Here is a 17,060-nt window from a genome sequence, read left to right as displayed (position 1 = left end):
CTCTCCTGGGGAACCAACTCATGAAAATGTTCACCTCAACTCAGTTTGGACTTTATTCTCTTCATCTCCCTCTTGCCTGGCATAACAGTGTGGTTAATCCATTGTTGGCTGAGACTGTGCTATTTCTTTATTGGGTTAGGAAGAGACATTATCCTGTATGCTTTTGGCATGTGAAATTATAATTCCTACAGTGAATCAGTGTTAAATAAATTAGTGGCAAAGAAAATCCCATTCTCTGAGCATAAGGTGTTTTCAACCCAAAAAAAAAAAAAACCGTAACTGGGAGTTTCCATCATGGCACAGAGGAAACGAATTTGACTAAGAACCATGAGGTTGAGGGTTCGGTCCCTGGCCTCGATCAGTGGGTTAAGGTTCCCACGTTGCTGTGAGCTGTGGTGTAGGTCACAGACGCAGCTAGAATCCTGTGTTGCTGTGGCTGCAGCATAGGCTGGCAGCTGTAGCTCCAATTTGACCCCTAGCCTAGGAATGTCCATATGCCGCGGGTATGGCCCTAAAAAGCAAAAAAAAATAGCAAGTTTTTATTCTCCTGGTCAGTGCAGGGGTCAGCCTCCCTAATCCTGTCTCATGTGTCAGATTCCAGTCTGTTGCCTTTGGTCATTTAAGTATGTGTCTCCTATTTTATTTTATTTATCTTTTTGACTGGGGATATATATTTTTAATAAATTATAAATACTTTTTATTTATCAAAGTTCATCAAAGACCTCCCAAAGAATCTCCTTCATTTTTTAGGAATTATTCATTCACAACACAGACCACCATTTTATAACTTAAATCCTAGGGCTCTCATGCACTCCTTGTGGGCCTTCATTAGGTGTCCATAGTTGCTCTTCTTTTTCATTGATGTTTTTTGGTCTCCAGGCAGGCACAGCAAGTTTTAGAGGCTTCTTCTCCTTTGACTCAAGTGCGCCGGGGCTTGCGGCTGCCAGGCCCAGCATTTGCTCGCCAAAAGCTGCAATTCGCACGAACTCATGTCTCCAATTTTAGGACACTACTATGCTTTTAGAAATAATATTGTGTTTCCATCCAGCAAGATATATATCAAAGTGCCTTTTATATGACAATCTTTTCTATAGCCCGAGTAACCCTAACTTTGTCTTAGGAATCACATGATACTTTCTCTTGCAGGAGTTTCATAGTTGCCATGTCCTTGGAGGTCTCTGCGGAGAATCTCCTAACCAGCCAGTCACTTTCTCAGGGGAAAGGAAAAGCAGGAAGAAAATTTCTACCCGGAGAAAATGAAAAGAAAAGGCTAACATTTGAGAAATAGCATGAAACAACAATGAAACATGACAGAAAGAGACTAGATAGGACATTTCAAAATGGGTATTTTTTTTTTTTTTTTTGCTATTTCTTGGGCCGCTCCCGCGGCACATGGAGGTTCCCAGGCTAGGGGTTGAACCGGAGCTGTAGCCTCCGGCCTACGCCAGAGCCACAGCAACGCGGGATCCGAGCCGCGTCTGCAACCTACACCACAGCTCACGGCAATGCCGGATCATTAACCCACTGAACAAGGGCAGGGACCGAACCCGCAACCTCATGGTTCCTAGTTGGATTCGTTAACCACTGCGCCACGACGGGAACTCCAAAATTGGGTATTTTTTAAAGTTATTCACTCATTTTTAAAAGATCAAATCATAATTTAACACATTATCTTTGAAAGGACAGGTTTTTGAAAGCCCACAGTCAATTTTGCCTTTCTCTGAAAACTTCGTTGGGAAAACCAACTACACTCTGAAGGGAGAAGAAAATAGCAACAATTACTGTTTGTAGAGGACTCTTAAAGGTTTTTTTGTTTTGTTCTAGTTTGGGTGTTTTTTGGGTTTTTTGGGGGGGTTTGGGGTTTTTTTTGGTCTTTGTAGGGCTGTACCTGCGGTATATGGAGGTTCCCAGGCTAGGGGTTGAATCAGAGCTGTAGCTGCTGGCCTATACCACAGGCACAGCAACACCAGGTCCGAGCCTGTCTGTGACCTATACCACAGCTCAAGGCAATGCCTGATCCTTAACCCACTAGGCGGGACCAGGGATGGAACATGCATCCTCGTGGATACAAGTTGGGTTTGTTAACCACTGAGCCATGGTGGCAACTCCAGGACTCTTAATAGAGCTCCTTTTCTTACATTAACTCATTTGATTCTCTCTGCAATCTAGTGAGGTAGGTATTATCAATTTTTTTTCTTGCTTTTTAGGGCCACACCGTCAGCATATGGAGGTTCCCAGGCTAGGGGCTGAATCAGAGCTGCAGCTGCTGGCTTACACCACAGCCACAGCAACACAAGATCTGAGCCATGTCTGCAACATACACCACAGCTCACAGCAACATGGGAGCCTTAAGCCACAGATCAAGGCCAGGGATCAAACCCACAACCTCATTGTTCCTAGTCAGATTCATTTCCTCTGCACCATTCCTCAACTTTTTATTAAAGATAATAACCCCAAAAATGTGAATGTTGGTGTGTTTAATGTTGCCCCAGAGTTCTGAGATTGTCCTCATTTCCTCTTATTCTTTTTTCCTTATTCTGTTCTATAGAAATGATTTTCACCAATGTGTCTGCCAACTCACCTATTCATTCTTCTGCTCTATGTACTCTGCTACTGATTTCTTCTAGTGTGTTTTTCATTTCAATTCATGTGTTTATTTGTTCCTTAATTCTTCTAACTCTTTGTTAAACATTTCTTGTAATTTCTCAGTCTGTGCCTCCTTTTTTTTTTTTTTCCCCCTGAGATCTTGGATCACCTTTATTGTCATTACTCTGAATTCTTTTTCAAGTAGGTTGCCTATTTCCACTTCACTAATTGTTCTTCTGTGCTTTTTCTTATTCCTCCACCTATAGCATATTCCTCTTCCATCTCATTTTGTCTAATTTTCTGTGTTAGACAATACGATGTGATATCATTTATACGTGGACTCTTAAAAAAATGATGCCAATGAACTTATTTACAAAATGGAAACAGACTCACAGACTTTGAAAACAAATGTATGGTTACTGAAGGGGAAAGGTGGGGGGACGATTGGATTGGGGTTTGGAACTGGCATATGCACACTCCTGTATATGGAATGAATGGTCAGTGCAGGCCTGCTGTATAGCACAGAGAACTCTACCCAATGTTTTGTGATAATCTATATGGGAAAAGAATCTGAAAAACAATGGATGTGTGCATGTTTATAACTGAATCACTTTGCTGTACAGCGGAAATTCATATGACATTGTAAATTAACTGTACTTCAATAAAATTTTTAAAAATAAAAAAAAAATAAAAATGACAATGGTCCTCAAAGCACCATCCCAGGTGCTCAAGGTCCCTTATCTATTAAGCAGAGAGAACAACCCAGCCCCATCCTGTGCTCCTACCATTTCCTACAGCGGTAGCACTACTGACATCAAACCATGCTAAAGGTGGACAGTTAAGTGGCCTATTGGACTGGAGCCCATTGAGAAGAAAAATAACTTTTATCTCAGAATTTCCATAAAAGCAAGTAGCAAATATTTGATTAATCTAATCTATTACAATTAACTTTTTTTTGTTTTGTTTTGTTTTGGTCACCAAAGTTACTTGTGTTTAAAGATGCTACTTTCAATTCTCTGCCTGTCTGTGCCTTGAAGTCCAGTTTATTTCTTTCTATTTCATTATCAGAGGTAAAACAAAAATATTGTGACTCTTTTTAAGATGGTAAGGCAGATTTTATTCAGGACTATGGTGATAGGTATAGGGACCACTGCAATGGGGTTTTGCAATAGGGACAGAGATTGGACTCAACTCTGGATATAACAAAAAAAAAAAAAGTGGGAATTTAAGGTTAAGGAGAAGAATTGAGCAGAGCAGGGGAGTATAGAGGGGAGGTGGGAAATCTGTAGATGAAAAATTACAAAGAGGGTTGGGTAATTCTTTTCTAAACTGATCTAACGGGTTTCTTGCTGAAGGCAGGTAAGATTGATAAGACATCACCTGGAGGTGGTGGAGGATGAGGAATTTGGTCAGACATCTAGAGAGATCCGATTGAGGGTGGAGGATTCTGGCTAAACCAACTTGGCAGGATCTTTGCTAAAACAGGGCTCTTTAGGACATGCCTGGTTGAAAAAGATCTTAGAGGAGCCCAACTACAGTTTGGTCAAGGAGAAAGTCTTTGTCATTATGTTTATTAAATGAATAGTACATGAGTGTAGACTCATTGGAAATCCTGTCCACTTTCTTGGTCTTCACCCTGTATCTAATGAGTGTGTGTGTGGTGTGTGTGTGGTTGTGTATGCATGCACATGTATGGGGGTTGAGAGAGACTGAAGTCACACATTCAGCTTTATAAATACTTATCCCTTTACCTCAATTAACATTTTTCCCAATAGTTTTCTTTTCCATACTAACAGGGTTGTCTTTAAGCATAAAGGGAAGGAAGCAGCTGAGATTGCTTCTAACGTCCCAACTAGCAGGAAATTCCATGTGTCAAAATTTTGCTTTTATACTTTGTTTTCTATGACAGCAGTGGGGGCATCAAGAAATGTGGTGAGGCGGGGCTTCGCCAGACCCCTCCCCCACCAAACTCTACAAGTCTTCCATCCCTGCTATGCACAACTGACATTTTTTCAATCATTTGTAAACTTATACGCAAACTTAACTCCCAGGCAACCATTTCCAAATAAATTGACACCCTTAAGGCTCCTCTATAGGAGTTCTCATTGTGGCTCAGCAGTAATGAACTGGACTAGTATCCACAAGGACTCAGGTTTGATCACTGGCCTTGCTCAAGGGCTTAAGGATCTGGCGTTGCATGAGCTGTGGTGTGGATTGCATATGTGGCTTGGATCCCACATTGCTGTGACTGTGTCTAGACCAGCAGCTGTAGCCCTAATTTGACCCCTAGCCTGGGAACTTCCATATGATGTGGGTGCATCCCTAAAAAGACAAAAGAGAAAAAAAAAAAGACTCTTCTATAGAAATCCTGGGGTCACCAAGTTCTGTGTCCCCAAAGGGAAGCTCAGAGACTTGTGATGGCACATCTTTCTACAGCAGTCACCATGGTCCTAAGAACACTGATGTCTCTTATGGCATCAAGGACCTCTCTACAAAATCAAGGTAGGTCTGGGAGTATCCTTTAATATGCCAAATTTAGCAAAATTGCAGTGTCTCTGTATTGCTTTTGGGGCTAAAATTTTTGTCCCTTTCCTTGTGCCTCACTGATAGACACCAGTTAGCAAATGTTTACCATAGGCCAAATTTTTGCATAAATTATCTCTAATCCCCATAAAATCCATGCAGATATAATTATCCCCAAGTTATTAATGACAGAATTTGGAATCAGAAAGGATAGTTAGTATTAGAACTGGACTTGACTCCAGGCCTGCTCAATTTCAAATCATGTGTTTTTCCAAATATATCATGCTATTGCAGTGTTCTGGACTTTTTCTGGCTACAATTAACATCCGAGAAACCAAAGCAATTCATCTCCAGTATAAAACAGACCAATCAGCAAATCGTCTTTCCTAGGATTGGAGCTTATTTACTCTGCTTACTGATTGTCCAGACTCAGGCCTCCCTACATTTCTCTGCTTTTCGAAGGGGAAGGGGTTTAACCTCTTCCTAGCCAGGATGCTCTGAATCTCCCAGACTCCTCTGAAAGAGCTGGAATCTTGACTTTGACTACCATTGGCCAATAGCTTGTCTTTCCCATGTTAACCATGGTGTCTTTAACCACAAAGGGAAGGAAAACTAGCTAAGATGATTCCTAATGTCCTGACTAGCAGGAAACTCTATGTGTTGAAATTTTACTTTTTACTTTGTTTTCTTGGACAGCGGGGGTGGGGGGTGGGGGGGTGGGGGGGGGGAAGCATCAAGAAATGTGGTAGGGAGGGGTCTTTGTCTACCCATCCCTCCATTCTCTATATCTTCCATTCCTTAACTTATTTGACATGATGATCATCGACCAGCAGTTAAGCAATCATAGGAATTTCTTAGAAGACTTTCATTTACTCCTGTTTCATCCCATCCATCTTCACATGAAAAGATTCCTACCTGTTTCAATGCAATTCTAGAGTTTTGAACAAGAGTAAACCCTACAGATTTTTTCTTCTATTCCTTCACTTTGGAGATGAATAAACAAAGGCTTGTTGGTTTCTATGCACTATGTAGATAGCAGAGAAGTCACCACCCACACCTCTTTCCTCCACACCACTCTGAATCTGGGAGATGCCTGTGTTTACTCCTAACCCAGGTAAGTCACATTTGCCTCTGCCTTGTCCCAGCTGGACCAACAGTCAGTGCAGCTGTGAGGTTTTCCTGGTCTGAAAAGGAAGCCTGACAAAAGCTGAGCGTTGATCCAGAGCCCACTGTCCTTGATCAAACCAAAAGTATCCCGCTGTCAGACAACCTGGTTAGAAACTCAAACAACACGAGGCAGCCCATCCTGTCAGCTAGAGCAGGCATCCTGCCAGCAGAGCTAAATGCTTAGAGGCAGTTACATTTTCACTTGTCTGAAAAACAAACTTCCAAGGGCCCTGAAGCCAAACTCTTACTGATCCACAGAGAAGACAGTGAGATAGTTCCTTCTTTTGTCATTGAGAATTGTCAGGTTTTGAAAATGATGAAGAAGGAGTGATGATGAATGGAACCCCATTGGGGGTGGGGGAATAGATTGGGGGGAGCTGCCCCATGACAGACATGACCTTCATGGTTGCTGGGGTCTTGGGCTATATTGAGATAGACCTCTTTTTAAGTGGGAGACTTTGCCATGTTGAGATTCATTGACAAAATAAGTGACTTAGGTCAAGCCATTACTGAGGTATTTCATCCCTTCAAAGACAAGCCAGAGAAATTTAAGATTTAACCAGTGTCTTCCACCTAGATTTCATCTTCACTCCCACCTTGGATGACTTTGTCCCCCTCATGACCTCTAGTATTGATCCCAGACCATTATTTAAGGGATCCTCTCCTAGTTTCTCTACCTTCCCAATGACCAGCTTAACCTGCTCATCAGTATTCTCAACCCTCTTGCCTCCTGGTCCTTCTGTCCAGCGACTTTGTTAACTGCCATTGTTCGAGCAGCTTTGCCTCCTGTTCCTGAGAGGCTGAGTCTCAATGGGAAAAAAAGATTTCACTGTATTAACTGGACCCTTTCCAAAAGTATGATTTTCTTTGCAAGAAAATTTCAATGCTCTTCAGATATTCTCTTAATCATTTCTAGTTGGCTTTCTCCAACATTCCCTATAATAAACCCAAACATTTATTACTTTTCCCAATATCCTGCTTTCACTCATGATTATAAATTAGATGGCATTTACTCCAAATACATGAGAAATTTTCTTGTACAAAGTCAACAGCCATGAATTATGCACTTAGTATTTCCAGGCACTATTCCAGGTGGCGAGAATAAAATAAAATATTTGTGTTCTTATATTCTAGGGGAGAGAACAGAAACAGACAAACAAATAAAACTGCAAAAGAGTTTCTTTGAATCTTGGATGAATTCTAAGCTGCTCATGTGTAGGGCAAGACTCCATATCATTGGGCAGAAAATAACTATCAGGGAGCTGTGAGACAAATAGAGGCCAATTTCTTTCATGAACATAGATGCAAATATCCTAAGCAGAATTAGTGAACTTGATCCAGCAATGTTTAAAAAAAAAAAAAAAAAAGGCACCGTGACCGAATTGGGTTTATCCCAAGAACATAAAGTTCCTTTGCATTATAAAATCTATCCACATACAGGAGTTCCCGTCATGGCTCAGTGGAAACAAATCCTACTAGGAACCATAAGGTTGTACATTCAATCCCTGGCCTCACTGAGTGGGTTAAGGATCCTGCGTTGCTGTGAGCTATGGTGTAGGTCCCAGCCATGGCTCAGATCCTGCATTGTTGTGGCTGTAGCATAGGCCAGTAGCTACAGCTCCAATTCGACCCCTAACCTGGGAACCTCCATATGCTGTGGGTGCGGCCCTAAAAAGTAAAAAAAAAAAAAAAAAATCTATCCACACATAATTTCTTTCATTAGTAGATTAAGAGAGTAAAACAACATATCTCAATTAAAGCTGGAAAATTAATTAGTAAATATTAAAAAAAAATTTCTATTGCCAAACCTGGAACAGAGCAAAAAAAAAAAAAAAAATTGTCTTCACCTGATAAAGTCAAATAAAAAAGCTATAGCAAAGACTGTCTTTAAATTTAAACTGATTAAAGCATTCCTATTGACTGATTGATTGGGTGCACCTGCTGCATGTGGACGTTCCGGGACCGGGAACTGAACCCAAGCCACAGCAGTGACACTGCCAGATCCTTAACTGCTAGGTCACTGCAGAATTCCACATTCCCTTTTAAAAACAGGAGAAAAATAAAGGCAAACATGTCTAGCAATACTCTGTTTAGCCTCATGCCTCATCACTCAGCTTAAAACCCAGTTCCCAATGCCTTTACGGTAAAATGGAGCATACAGAGGTCTCAGGGCAATAGGGCTCTCTACCCATCCCCATTCCTGAGCGCTTTCAACCCCGTCCATGCGCTCCTCCATTTTCCCAATAAAAAGCTGATACTAAATAATGTAGTCTTAACAGTTTTCAATCAGTGCATCTTCTACACATGTCAGAGGGGACTGCTCATCTTTGGCAGAACCCCTTCCTCCCTGAGCACCAGGCCTCCAGAGCTGTTTCCTCCACAGCTCCGTACCTGCACTTCCGGTTCCCTCCACCCAGAAACCCTCCTCCCCTCCCGCAACTCCAGCAATGTGAATCTAGCGCATGCGTCCTTCCGAAATGAGGCTGGGGAAGAGGTTCTGGGATCGCGGTGTAAAGGCATGTAGGAGTTCCCAAAGGGGTGTCCAGAATATCTCTTGACCATTAACTGCGGCTTCAGGTATGTTACTACCCAGACAGGTTCCCAAGGTGACTGAGAGATAGTATTTATGTGGCTGTTTCTTTGCTGGCACGTTTGTTTTGATATCAACCCACTGTTTCTGCAAACCTGTTTCCACATGGAAGAAATTTCCCTTGCTTTATTGTTATTATTGGGGGGGGATGTCTTTTTTGGCCACCCTGGGGCACATGGATCTCCTGGGCCTGGAGTCTGAGCCACAGTCGCGAACTAAGCAGCAGCTGAGGCAACGCTGAATCCCTAACCCACTGTGCCCTCCAAGGATCTCACCCGTGTCTCAGTTGCTCCCAAGACTGATTCTTCTACGCCACAGCGGGAGTTCCTCCCTTGCTTTTTAATGCTCATAGTACTTTGTCTATTTTATCTCTGCCTTACTGACAATGCTGATCACTTTTTACCTTTTATTATAAATTTTTATCTCGAAGTCTTATCTCTCCTATTAAGCAGTAAGTATTCCAGCTTATCTACCTTTATACTTCTCAAATAACCTCACCAAGTATAGTGAACATTCAAATCAACATTGAATGAGAACTGATAAAACAGCAGATAACATATATTGGGTACTTAATATGTTGTATGCGCTATGATAAGCACTTTACCTCTATTATTTAATAGACACACATAAACAAACCATTCCAGGAGAATACTATTAGCATCTTACTACACTGACCCTTAGAGAGATGGGAGAAACAATGACCTTGTCCAAGGTTACATGACTGTAGTGATCAAAACCAGTATTTCAATTGGAGCTATCACACATCCAGTAAGCTTAAGTCCTAGACTATTATGCCTCCCTATAAATGGCCCTGTAAGAGGCAGCAGTGTATATGGCAAAGTCCCCGATCTTGCAATTAAGGATTTCAATTAAAAAAAAAAGAAAAAAAAAAACCAGGGAGTTCCCGTCGTGGCGCAGTGGTTAACGAATCCGACTAGGAACCATGAGGTTGCGGGTTCGGTCCCTGCCCTTGCTCAGTGGGTTAACGATCCGGCGTTGCCGTGAGGCTGTGGTGTAGGTTGCAGACGCGGCTCGGATCCCGCGTTGCTGTGGCTCTGGCGTAGGCCGGAGGCTACAGCTCAGATTCGACCCCTAGCCTGGGAACCTCCATATGCCACAGGGGCGGCCCAAGAAATAGCAAAAAGCCAAAAAAAAAAAAAAACACTGAGGGAGTTCCCGTTGTGGCATAGCAGAAACACATCCTACTAGTATCCATGAGGATACAGGTTCAATCCCTGGCGTCACTCCGTGGGTCGGGGATCTGGTGTTGCCCTGAGCTGTGGTGTAGGTTGCAGACACGGCTTTGAGCCCAGGTTGATGTGGCTGTGGTGTAGGTCGGCAGCTGGAACTCTGATTCGACCCCTAGCCTGGGAACCCCATATGCGGCTGGTTCGGCCACCCAAAAGAGAAAAACAAACAAACAAACAAACAAACGGAATCCTTAACCCATTTCATAACCACTGAGACATAACACTCATAACCCATAACATAACCACTGAGACACCCTTGGGAAATTACTTACCTCTCAGCATTAGGGGTATTATAGGCTGGCTTAACAGGTCATTTCACCTTATGATTCTATGTGTATCAAACTTGTTTTCCCATATTGTGTGACTACAAACATCCTTTTATACAAATTCCTCACTAACCTTCATCCACGTCCTAGTTAATCTTGGCTCTATCCCTTTTCTTTTTAAAAAAAAAAATTATTATGCTTGATTTACAATGTTCTGTCAATTTCTGCTGTACAGCAAAGTGACCCAGTTATACATTTATATACACTCTTTTTTTTCACATTATCCTCTTTCATGTTCCATCACAAGTGATTAGATCTACTTCCTCGTGCTATACAGCAGCTCTAACCCTCTTCATTCTGTCTCCCCTTTGCAAACAGCTTGTCTCTTTCTCTTGCTTGGTCTGGTTCTGCTGTCCTTGAAGACACCACCTCAGTCCTGTCTCTTCCATGAAGACCTTACCAGTCCACACTAACCAGCATTTTCCCTAAAGGATGGAGTGCTTTCTATTTTGTGTTGTTCTCTACTTGTTTACTGTGTGCTGTTTTGTGTTTGCACCCAAAATAGAAGCTTCTTACGAGTAGAAACTATGTATTTTAGTTGGTTTTTTTTTTTTCTTCTCTTAGACCACTGGCATGTAGAAGTTCCTGAGCCAGGGATTGAACCCACACCACAGCAGTGACCTGAGCCCCAGCAGTGATGACTCTGGATCCTTAACCCATTGAGCCACCAGGGGACTCCCATTTTGTTTGTTTTTATGTTCTATAACATGCATCATAACCATGGGTACATTTTATTTTTTGGCTTTTTTTAGGGCCCCACCCATGGCATATGGAAGTTTCCAGGCTAGGGGTCAAATTGGAGCTGTAGCTGGTGGCCTACACTACAGCTCAAGGTAATGCTGGATCCTCAACCTACTGAGGGATCGAACCCTCATCCTCATGCCTACTGGATGGATTTGTTACTGCTGACCCACAACAGGAACTCCACATGGGTACATTATAAGAGCTCATTCACATTTGGTTGTCTGTTTTAAAAAAGGAAAAAAGATGCTTAACGAACGGGAAACTCAGTAGAAAAATTCAGAGAGCTGACAGCATCAGTTAGAAGCTCTGAAACTATATTTTTTAAGGCAAGGCCAAGGAATTGGGGTTAGAATGGATTGTATTGAAATCATAGCCTAGACAGTAACCCTTGCTCAGAGTCCTCTGTTGACAAAGCTGACGATATAAAACTCAATGAGATCAATCCTATTCAAATTAGCATTCATGAAGAGGAAACTGGCTTTTCTTCAAGAAAAAGAACCCAAACAAAGAAAGCAACCTGTAAACAAAGAAATGACACAACAATGACAAAATTCCTCTACCATAAAAAGGAAAAAAATCATAAGAAATTAAATTATGAACATTTTAGGATAATTAGTGATAAGCACTAATTTCCTTTCCAAACACAGTGTTTGTAGAGAATGAGTCGCCAGGCTGGACAATCTAGACAAGCTGATTCTTGGGTCATTTCCTCTTAGTCATGTCTGGTTGGAAACTCGTCCATAATTCATAGTCCCTTCTCAAAGGACAATCATTTCCACCTCCTCTCCTCCTTCACTTAGGCTGGGCAGATAACCTCACTTTCTGCTTCACCAAGAACAGAGAAACCAACAGAAACTCAAATTCCACGGCTCCATTTCCCCTCCCCAACCCAGAGCCCTCACTCTCACTTAGTCGCAAATTAACCTCCATTTCTCTCATATATCCCACTTTCTCAGTGGCTCTAACAGCATTAAAATGTTTTCAAAATCTTTCCTATCTTACTGAGGGGAAAAAAAAAAAAACCTCCCCCCAGCCTCCCCCCATTTCCTCTACTACACCTCTTCATTTAAATATTTAAATATTTAACTATATGCGTTCTCCTCCGACCACCCTGGATCTGGTTAGCTACTTGCTAACTGGATGGGACATCCAAGCTCCCCTGAAACAGTCAACAGTGTTCCAGATCATCAAGAACCTCTTTTGTTGTCAAACCCCTTGGACATGGGAAGGGCTTTGGGTTCAGACACTCTAGGGTGTGGATTCCAGCCTCTCCTAAGTTGTTTGTCCTTCCGCAGTTGCCTGATTTTAAGCCTCATCTGCCAATGTAAGTGCCTCATCCAAAGACTGTCATGATGATTAAGTGAGGAAATGCGTTCAATGAATTTAGCTCAGATCCTGACTAATATGCTGCCATGTACTGAGGGCTTACTATCCTTGACCTCCCGGGAAACTTTTGATCCTATGCTGCCTTCCTCCTCCTTGACCTTCTGTCTCTTCGTAGCTGCTCCTGCTCTTGGCTGTCCCTACAGTGTTAATCACCGAATCCCCCCCCACCAAGTTCTGAAAAGTTGAGAAATATAATGAGTCAAGCTAGAATCTATGCTATTAGTTTTATTGCAGGCAAACTATTGGATGCTTTACTTATGGCTAAAAAAAGATTTCCTAAAAATAAATAAACAACTAATTTTTTTTTTTTTTAAAGAGACTTCCATTCCTTTCTCTGGAGTTTGGATCCATGTGGCATAGCTAGCTCTCTCTTGTCCAGCCAGTGACCCACTTGACATCTGAGGACTTCTTGCCCTCCTTTCTGCCTCCTTCTCAAGCAGCATGCCCCACGGGGGGGAAGGAGGGTGGAGAGAAGACGCAGGGCCCGTGATCCTGGGATCCTGAAAGGCTGGACCAGGCGGAGCTCACGTCTGTCAGTCTTACCAAACAGAGCCACAGGTGAGGGTGTAGAAGTCCCGTCTTTCAAAATAAGGTAGGGAGGTCAGGAGAACACGGTGTATTTCACCTCCACCTCCCTTGTCTGATTCCACTTCTTGGCTGGCCACTACTCCTTCAGAGCTTCCTTTTCCTCTTTCCTCACTCTTCTTTCCTTTTCCTCTTTCCTCACTCTTCAATGGGAATTCATTTAAACCCTGTCTCCATCTCTCTGTACACACACTCTTAATGTTTAATCTAATACACACCCAGGGCTTCTGTTATCATCAATCTGCTGATGACTTCAAAACTGCTTTCCTATGGCTGTGTAACAAATCACCAGAAATCATTTCTTTATTAAAGCAGCATTGATGTATTATCACACAGCTTCTGTGGGTCAGGGGTTTGGGTGGGGCTTCACCAGGTGCTCGCCTTGGATTCCCACCAGGCTGAAGTTGCACTGGTGGCAGGATCTCCGATCATTTATGAAGCTCAACTCCTATTCCAGGCTCACATGCTGTTGGATAAATTCATGTGCCTAAAGCTATCAGGCTGAGGGGCCCAATTTCTTTCTTGTGGTCAGCAGGGACCACTGTCATTGGCTGGAGGTCATTCGAAGGGTCTTACTATGAGTCCTTCTCCATAGGTCCCCTTACAAAATAAGCAACCGACTGTCAAAGTCAGCAGGAAGATTTCTCTGTTCAGCAGGGACCCAGTCCCTCTTTTTAGGGCTCACTCAGGATAACTCCCTTTTGGATTAACTCAGAGTTAACTGACTAGTAATCTCACACGGAAGGGAAGTATCATTATATGCACAATTCCCACTCACATTTTTTAATTTTAATTTTAATTTTTTTGTCTTTTTGCCATCTCTAGGGTCATTCCCATGGCATATGGAGGTTCCCAGGCTAGGGGTCAAATCGGAGCTGTAGCCACCCGCCTACGCCAGAGCCACAGCAATGTGGGATTTGAACCGCGTCTGCGACCTACGCCACAGCTCACCGCAATGCTGGATCCTTAATCCACTGAGCAAGGCCAAGGATCGAACCTGCAACCTCATGGTTCCTAATCAGATTCGTTAACCACTGTGCCACGATGGGAACTCCTAATTTTTGCTTTTTTTGAAGTATAGCTGACTTACAGTGTTGCTTTAGTTTAAGGCGTACAGCAAAGTGATTAGGTTGTGCATGTAGATGTATCCATTCTTTTTCAGATTCTTTTCCCATATAGGTTATGACAGAATACTGAGTAGAGTGTCCGGTGATATACAGTAGGTGCTTGTTGGTTATCTATTTACATAGTAGTGTGTATATATGAATCCCAAACTCGTAATTTACCCCCCTCCACCTTTTCCCTTTGGTAACTATAGGGTTGTTTTCAAAGTCTATGAATCTGTTTCAATTTTGTAAATAAGTTCATTTGCATCATTTTTTTAGATTTCCCCTGTAAGTGATAGTATATGATATTTGTCTTTGTCTGACTTACTTCACTAAATATAATCATCTCTATGTCCATCCATGCTGCTGCAAATGGTATTACTTCATTCTTTTTTATGGCTGAGTAATATTCCATTGCATATATTTATCACATCTTCTGTATCCATTCTTCTGTCGATGGACATTTAGATTGCTTCCATGTCTTGGCTATTGTAAATAATGCTGCAATGAACACTGAGGTACATGTGTCTTCTTGAATTATGGTTTTCTCCAGATAGATGCCCAGCAGTGGGATTGCTGGATCATATGGCATTTCTATTTTTAGTATTTATAAGGATCCTCCATGCTGTTCTCTGTAGTGATTGTACCAATTTACATTCCCACCAACAGTGTAGGAGGGTTCCCTTTCCTCCACATCCTCTCCAGAATTTATTGTTTATAGATTTTTTAAATTATTTTTTTATTAAAGTATAGTTGATTTACAATATTGTGCCAACTTCTGCTGTAAGTAGAGTGACCTGGTCGTCACATTCATTTTGTATTATTATCTTCTATCATCACCTATCCCAGGAGATTGGCTATAGTTCCCTGTGCTGTACAGTAGGGCCTCATTGCTTATCCACTCTAAATGTAACAGTTTGTAGACTTTTTGATGACCCACTCACACTTAAGGAGAAATTCCTGATACAGGACATACACCCCAGGAGGTGAAAATCTTAGAGATGATCCTCGAATTCTCAGCATATGCGTCGGGTGAGGCCCATTTCTCTTTCCCCACTGTGTTTCTTTATATGTACACACATGCATCTCTGTACAAAAACCTCTTGAATAGCTCCAGTTTGAGGTCCCACTGGCCTCTCAAAGTAAACATAACCAAACCTGAATTGTCTTTCTTCTTCACTTTGCAGAGTGGGTTGCAGCAAAAGTCCGTAATACCTCCTCACCATATCTGTCCATTTTACTGAACCCTTCCAAGAAAGGGAATTTTGAGTCATTCATTTGATCATGAGTGAAGGATGTTCATGTCACCTAAATGGAAAGACACAGCCCTGCTCTTCTAACCAAAGCTGATCGGACCAGGAATTCATGCAAATCATGAAGGCAACCACATCTGGGTTAGATGAATGTGAGATAGCTACCATTAAGTGGGTAACTAAAAAAAGGCATTTTGGGGAGTTCCCATTGTGGCTCAGCAGTAATGAATCCGAATAGCATCCATAAAGATGCAGCTTTGATCCCTAGCCTCGCTCAGTGGAACTTCCATATGCCATGGGTGCAGCCCTAAAAAGATTAAAAAAAAAAAGGGCATTTCATATGGAGGCTGGTGCATTGACCTCATCAAAACTACTCTTTGAATAATATATTTCCTTCTAAGCCATGAAAATTATCTTAAAATTATCATATTCACAAAAATCAGTCTTTAAGATTAAGTTAACATAATCAATGCAGAGTATGAGGGAAAGTAATTTTAAATGGCCTTAAATATTCATATTAAACCCATCATAAATAAATATTTACAACTCCTACCTCCATCAAAAAAAAAAAAAACACACAGATGAAGTAAGGTTAAACTTTTTCTCTGTTTTTGTTTTTATTCTGAATCACCTTATTCAAATAGTTCTAGAAGACACATTGCCTCATAGTCATCACCTACAGAGACAATTTTTTCCCACAGATTTCATGCCATGCAAAAAAAAAATTCTTCCTGAAGCTCCTGTTGTAGCTCAGCAGGTTATGAATCTGCTAGCATCTGTGAGGACATGGGTTTGATCCCTGGCCCTGCTTAGTGGGTTAAGGATCTGGCATTTCCATAAGCTGTGGTGTAGGCCGGCAGCTGCAGCTCTGATTCAACCCATAGCCTGAGAATTTCCATATGCCTCAGGTGAGGCCCTAAAAAGCCAAAAAAAAAAAAAAAAATCCTCCTTTTTGAAGTTTCCATTGTGACTTAGTGGGTTAAGGACCCGATGTTGTCTCTGTTAGGATGTGGGTTCCATCTCTCACCTTGCTCAGTGGATTAAGGGTCTGGCGTTGCCGCAAACTGCAGCATAGGTTGCAGATGGGACTCTGATCCAGTGCGCAGCTCTGATTCAACCTCTAGCCTGGGAACTTACCTGTGCTGCAGGTGTGGCCCTAAGAAGAAAAAACAGAAACAAATACCCCTCCTTTTAAAGTGTTCCAACTAGCTTTTTCTGTTTGAAATGATACACATTTTGACCTCTGTTCTCTTATTTTGTTTTTGCAAGTCAAGCCAAAAACAACAACCTGTCCTTTACAGAAAATACATTGATTGGGGTGATCTCATTCTGGTCTGGGTCTGGTCTTCAGTGGATGATGAGTCGGGAGGCAGAGCGGAAATGGGACTTGTCTCTCTGTGCATCGTCAGACTTCACCTAGAGACCATAGAGTTTCTGTGTTGCTCACCCACTGACACTTGCATTTTATGTAAGAGCTCAAGGCTTCTGGAGCTTCCAAATGTACAGAAGGGCCCTAGCACTGCCTCTGGAAAATGGGGCAAAGC

General features: G+C 42.1%; 1 pseudogene; it reads right to left on the bottom strand.

Moving 5' to 3' along the window:
• Positions 1-781: 781 nt before the first annotated feature.
• LOC125122127 (cytochrome c oxidase copper chaperone-like) lies at positions 782-956 on the bottom strand (annotated as a pseudogene).
• Positions 957-17,060: the final 16,104 nt, after the last annotated feature.

This window comes from Phacochoerus africanus, chromosome 3 (genome assembly GCF_016906955.1).
Source record: "Phacochoerus africanus isolate WHEZ1 chromosome 3, ROS_Pafr_v1, whole genome shotgun sequence".
In the NCBI taxonomy this organism is placed as follows: Eukaryota; Metazoa; Chordata; class Mammalia; order Artiodactyla; family Suidae; genus Phacochoerus; species Phacochoerus africanus.
The sequence above is the reverse complement of the archived record's forward strand: the minus strand, read 5'-3'. Positions and strand labels throughout refer to the sequence as shown.